Source organism: Eptatretus burgeri, chromosome 7, assembly GCF_056783735.1.
Source record: "Eptatretus burgeri isolate ZD-2024b chromosome 7, Ebu_testis_v1, whole genome shotgun sequence".
NCBI classification, from domain to species: Eukaryota; Metazoa; Chordata; class Myxini; order Myxiniformes; family Myxinidae; genus Eptatretus; species Eptatretus burgeri.
In genome coordinates this window covers 97,115,007-97,121,576 of record NC_140967.1, presented here as the reverse complement: position 1 = coordinate 97,121,576, position 6,570 = coordinate 97,115,007, and positions in this window count along the sequence as shown.

Genomic DNA, 6,570 nt, shown 5'->3' with positions numbered 1-6,570 from the left:
TGGTTTCCCAATTCAGTGATGCAATATGCAAATCCTGTTCAACTTTCAAGCCAATCGGATGAAAAATGACGATTTCAAAAATTTTACCTCAATATGACCTTTGACCTCAAAATCAATAGGCTTCTCAGTTGAGACAACCTCGACAGCTTGGTGAAGTTTCATGAGGAACGGTTTCGAATTGTGACCTGCAGGCGATAAACAGACAGAATAAAATCGACTGACCAATCAATATACAGTCAACCCTCAACTTTTGCCATTTTGTGTAACTGCACTTACCTTTTAGACACCCTTTCTCTCTGTCCACGCCGAGATACTGCCTAGCCGCCTCAAACTCCTTAGGTTTTCATGTTGTTGTTGTTGTTTTTTTAACACTTTCAATGCTTGGATAACTATTTTCCTTCATTTAACCGTTTCGCCGGAAAATATAACAATAAGAAAAATTACATTCCGTGTCTTCCAGCATGTGCTGCACCGCCGAGTCTTCCAGCATGTGCTGCACCGCCGAGTCTTCCAGCATGTGCTGCACCGCCGAGTCTTCCAGCATGTGCTGCACCGCCGAGTCTTCCAGCATGTGCTGCACCGCCGAGTCTTCCAGCATGTGCTGCACCGCCGAGTCTTCCAGCATGTGCTGCACCGCCGAGTCTTCCAGCATGTGCTGCACCGCCGCGTCTTCCAGCATGTGCTGCACCGCCGCGTCTTCCAGCATGTGCTGCACCGCCGCGTCTTCCAGCATGTGCTGCACCGCCGCGTCTTCCAGCATGTGCTGCACCGCCGCGTCTTCCAGCATGTGCTGCACCGCCGCGTCTTCCAGCATGTGCTGCACCGCCGCGTCTTCCAGCATGTGCTGCACCGCCGCGTCTTCCAGCATGTGCTGCACCGCCGCGTCTTCCAGCATGTGCTGCACCGCCGCGTCTTCCAGCATGTGCTGCACCGCCGCGTCTTCCAGCATGTGCTGCACCGCCGCGTCTTCCAGCATGTGCTGCACCGCCGCGTCTTCCAGCATGTGCTGCACCGCCGCGTCTTCCAGCATGTGCTGCACCGCCGCGTCTTCCAGCATGTGCTGCACCGCCGCGTCTTCCAGCATGTGCTGCACCGCCGCGTCTTCCAGCATGTGCTGCACCGCCGCGTCTTCCAGCATGTGCTGCACCGCCGCGTCTTCCAGCATGTGCTGCACCGCCGCGTCTTCCAGCATGTGCTGCACCGCCGCGTCTTCCAGCATGTGCTGCACCGCCGCGTCTTCCAGCATGTGCTGCACCGCCGCGTCTTCCAGCATGTGCTGCACCGCCGCGTCTTCCAGCATGTGCTGCACCGCCGCGTCTTCCAGCATGTGCTGCACAGCCGCGTCTTCCAGCATGTGCTGCACAGCCGCGTCTTCCAGCATGTGCTGCACAGCCACGTCTTCCAGCATGTGCTACACAGCCGCGTCTTCCAGCATGTGCTACACAGCCGCGTCTTCCAGCATGTGCTACACAGCCGCGTCTTCCAGCATGTGCTGCACCGCCGCGTCTTCCAGCAACTGCGCCATGTGCAACACCGCCGCGTCTTCCAGCATGTGCTGCACCGCCGCGTCTTCCAGCAACTGCGCCATGTGATACACAGCCGCGTCTTCCAGCATGTGCTGCACAGCCGCGTCTTCCAGCATGTGCTGCACAGCCGCGTCTTCCAGCATGTGCTGCACAGCCGCGTCTTCCAGCATGTGCTGCACAGCCGCGTCTTCCAGCATGTGCTGCACAGCCGCGTCTTCCAGCATGTGCTGCACAGCCGCGTCTTCCAGCATGTGCTGCACAGCCGCGTCTTCCAGCATGTGCTGCACAGCCGCGTCTTCCAGCATGTGCTGCACAGCCGCGTCTTCCAGCATGTGCTGCACAGCCGCGTCTTCCAGCATGTGCTGCACAGCCGCGTCTTCCAGCATGTGCTGCACCGCCGCGTCTTCCAGCATGTGCTGCACCGCCGAGTCTTCCAGCATGTGCTGCACCGCCGCGTCTTCCAGCATGTGCTGCACCGCCGCGTCTTCCAGCATGTGCTGCACCGCCGCGTCTTCCAGCATGTGCTGCACCGCCGCGTCTTCCAGCATGTGCTGCACCGCCGCGTCTTCCAGCATGTGCTGCACCGCCGCGTCTTCCAGCATGTGCTGCACCGCCGCGTCTTCCAGCATGTGCTGCACCGCCGCGTCTTCCAGCATGTGCTGCACCGCCGCGTCTTCCAGCATGTGCTGCACAGCCGCGTCTTCCAGCATGTGCTGCACCGCCGAGTCTTCCAGCATGTGCTGCACCGCCGCATCTTCCAGCATGTGCTACACAGCCGCGTCTTCCAGCATGTGCTACACAGCCGCGTCTTCCAGCAACTGCGCCATGTGCTACACCGCCGCGTCTTCCAGCAACTGCGCCATGTGCTGCACCGCCGAGTCTTCCAGCATGTGCTGCACTGAGTCTTCCAGCATGTGCTGCACCGAGTCTTCCAGCATGTGCTGCACCGCCGCGTCTTCCAGCATGTGCTGCACCGCCGCGTCTTCCAGCATGTGCTGCACCGCCGCGTCTTCCAGCATGTGCTGCACCGCCGCGTCTTCCAGCATGTGCTGCACCGCCGCGTCTTCCAGCATGTGCTGCACCGCCGCGTCTTCCAGCATGTGCTGCACCGCCGCGTCTTCCAGCATGTGCTGCACCGCCGCGTCTTCCAGCATGTGCTGCACCGCCGCGTCTTCCAGCATGTGCTGCACCGCCGCATCATTGACTTCTGGCTGCTTACTGTAAAGGTTGGTGAGGTGCGGTTAAACTTTGAATAGTTTATTTAATCATGGGTCCAAAACGTCCGTTAAATAAGTGGTGCATCTGCTGAAGAGCAGAATAAAGAAAGTGACGATATGAGCGGAAAACTTGAAAATGTTAGATCGACTTGAGAGTGGTGCACGTGTTACTGTTGGCAAAAAAAAAAAAAGACGACAACGTCAATGAGTCCACTATTTGTTACATTCATCAATGTAACGATGAAATTATGGCTGGTGCCAGTTCTGGGGGAAATATTGTCTCTGAAGTAGCATCATTAAGGCGCAGAGATCCATACATTGAAAAAAATGGAAAAACTATTGAATGTGCGGTCGGAAGGTGAACATAAACAAGCTCAAATGAGCTCAGATCCTCGTCCTCTTAGTGATGACGTCATAGTTATCAGTTATGTATCAGGTGTGCGGTAAATTATCTCTAATGCCCATTTTGATTCCATCTGAAGTATTCAAAAAGCTTGCATTGTTTGAGATAATTGTTTATGCGATTTCCATTGCGATATTATGACATCATAACTTTTTTCTTGGAAGAATTTCCTCAATCCGAGATGGTTACTGTATGCATGTGAGCTTTCTGCATGAACATGTCAAGTTTCAAGATGTTCTGATGAAAACTCTTGGTTGTGAAACAAAAAATTTCAGAAAATAGTGATGACATCATAAAACGAATATGACATCATTGTGATGTATCAGATTTGCGTCAAACCATCTGTGCAAATGCCCCGTTTGATTCCCGCAAACACAATTCAAAAAGCTTCCCTAGTTTCGGAGATAATGGTATAGGCAATTTCCATCAGCGGTGATATTATGACGTCATAACTTTTTTTCTCGGAATAATTTTCTAAATCAGAGATGGTTAACTGCCTGCACATGGACTTTATGCATATACATGCCACTTTTCACGAAGATCCGATGAAAACTCTGGACTGTGAAACAAAAAATGTGAAAAATAGGAATGACATCATAAAAATGGATATGACGTCATAATGATTTATTATTTGTGCATTAAATTATCTCTGCTAATGCCCCGTTCCATTCCTGCAAACAGAATTCAAAAAGCTTTCCTAGTTTGAGATAATTTTTTTGGGCAATTTCCATTAGCGGAGACATTATGACGTCACAACTTTTTTTTCTAGGATGAATTTTCACAATCGGAGATGGTTACCGTCTGTGCAGGGTCTTTTTACATATATATGCTAAGTTTCAGGAAGTTTCGATGAAAACTGTAGGCTGTGAAACAAAAAAGGCCACAAGAACAACAAGAACAACAACGCGAGTACGACTTTAGATCCTCGTTAGAGGATCTCTAAAACAACAACATGCCTACTGGTGGTGGTGGTCCTCACAATTTATAACGACTTGAAACGAGAAGCAGGGGGTGATGAATAAGCTCAAGACAGCAGTGGCCATGCAGTAAGCAGTGGGTGGTTCGAACGTTTTAATCTGCATAATCTGAAGATTCTGGGTGAGTCGACATCAGCTGATCATGAAGAAGCAGCTCCATTTCCTGACGAGTTAAAGGCACTTGGAGAAGAGAAGGGAGGACTACCCGCCGCAGCAGGTTTTCAACGCCGATGAACGAGACTGGGCCCTTCTGGAAAAAAAAACATGACCAAAAGGACTTTCATCTCAAAAGATGAAAAAAATGGCTCCTGGCTTCAAGGCTGCGAAAGACAGGTTAACCCTTCTATTGTGTGGAAATGTGGCGCGGTTTGGAGATAGAACAAAAGGGCCTGGGTGACGACCAAACTGTTTTGTACACCGTCAAAAATTATCTGAGGGACTGAAATCTCTTTTAAAGAACTTCTTGTGGATAATGCTCCAGGACACCCTGCAACTTTGGCTGGGAGATACCCTGATATTGAAGTCTTCTTTCTCACACAAAACACTACATCATTCCTCCAACCCATGGATCACGGTGTCATAGTTACACTCAAAACATACTACAACAAGAATAACTTTGATCACATCGTTCAGGTCATGGAAAATGATCCCCAAAACCAATGTCAGGGAATGCTGGAAGAAATTTGAGATCTTGAAAGACTCATGGGATGAAGTCAGACTCAACATTGAATGGCTGTTGGCGTAAAGTGTGGCCTGAAGACGTTAATGACTTCTGTGGCTTTCCTGCCATCGAGAGTGAAGTACAGAGGATTGTTGATTTGGCCAACTCGGAGGACAAGGATTTGAAGACCTTGCTGCAGAATAAGTTGAGGAGCTGATAGAGTCCCACGGTGAGGAATTGACAACAGAAGAATTGGATGAATTAATTTTAAATCATGGGAAAGTGAAGAACAGGAGGAGCAGCCAAAGAAGCCACAAATGACAGCCAAAATAATCTCAGAACTTCGAAAAATTGGAGAAGATTTTAAGCATAAAGGACATTCAGATCGACACCAACATGGAAAGGATCATTGCTTTTGGTCGAGGAATCGATCAGCAATTATCAGCCGATAAAAAAAATCTATAAAAACCTTAAAAACAAAGGAAAACAGTCAAAAATAACTTGGTTATTCAAGGAACCATCTACCCCATTGCCACCACACCATCGACCTCCACTGGCACCCCATCCACCACCAACTAATTTCCACCATCTCCACCAACAAGCTCATCAGCAATTATCAGCCTAGAAAGAAATCTATAAAAACCTTAAAAGCAAAGGAAAACAGTCAAAAATAACTTGGTTATTCAAGAAACCATCTACCCCATTGCCACCACGCCATCGACCTCTACTGGCACCCCAACCACCGCCAACTAATTTCCACCTACAAGCTCATCAGCAATTATCAGGGATGCCACCGACAACACCTACAACCTCTGCCAGGCTGCGACACACAACAAAGCAAGTTATGGAAGACTACACGGTCCTGGCTCTACAAAGGCAAGAGCACAACATAATAGATGTGAGAGATTTGTGGGTCACTCCTAGGAGATCGATCGACTACCTCTGTGCCATGGCTACATTCAAGCAGAACTCACCGGGGCTACCCACCAACACTACTCCAAGCAGTAAATCCTTCTTAATGACAGCAAATGTTACTTATTTTACTCAATTGTTTTCACTTTTATAAATAAATATTTATTATAAATCAATATATTATAAATTAATGAATAAATAAATAAATAAAAAACAGCTTGGCAACCCCATTTGAGCACACGAGTAACCAGATTGCTCGTGATTGCAAATGTTACTGTTGCATAAAATGCTAAAGGTTTAGGATGTGACTTGCGTTAATCGATTTATGGCAATAAAAATATAAAATGATAGACGACTAATACAGGACAGCACTGAACTTCTCTTAAAGGCCCTATTCCCTTTTGTGGGGTCGGCCCAGGAATATTATTGGGCAAAGTTCTTCACGATTCAGTTGGTCAGGCCGAACGTTGACCGAAGGGGATTTGGCTTGGAATTTGAAATTTGTTCAGGGTTCTGATGATAACTCACCAACTCTTCATTAAATGGATGAAATCAAGAGGACATTGATCGAGGGATGCTAACCGCTGTGGGAAACAGGAATCTTGACATTTCAAGTGTTGTTAACCCTTCGTCAGAGCAACAACTGATGGAAGGTTAACCCCAGGAACGTCAGCTCCTGCTGGCTTTCTCAATCAACGTCCTGTTCATTGCATTGATCGTTCTACCTGTCCACTGACGCTGTTTGATACCAACCTTCACTGGTAAGAGGAGTTCTTCATTCCTCTTCACTAAAGACACCAGAGGATCTTTAACGTTGACCAACATCCAGTGCTGGAAGACAGGTCCTCCAGCTTCATGTCCATTTGATGGACGG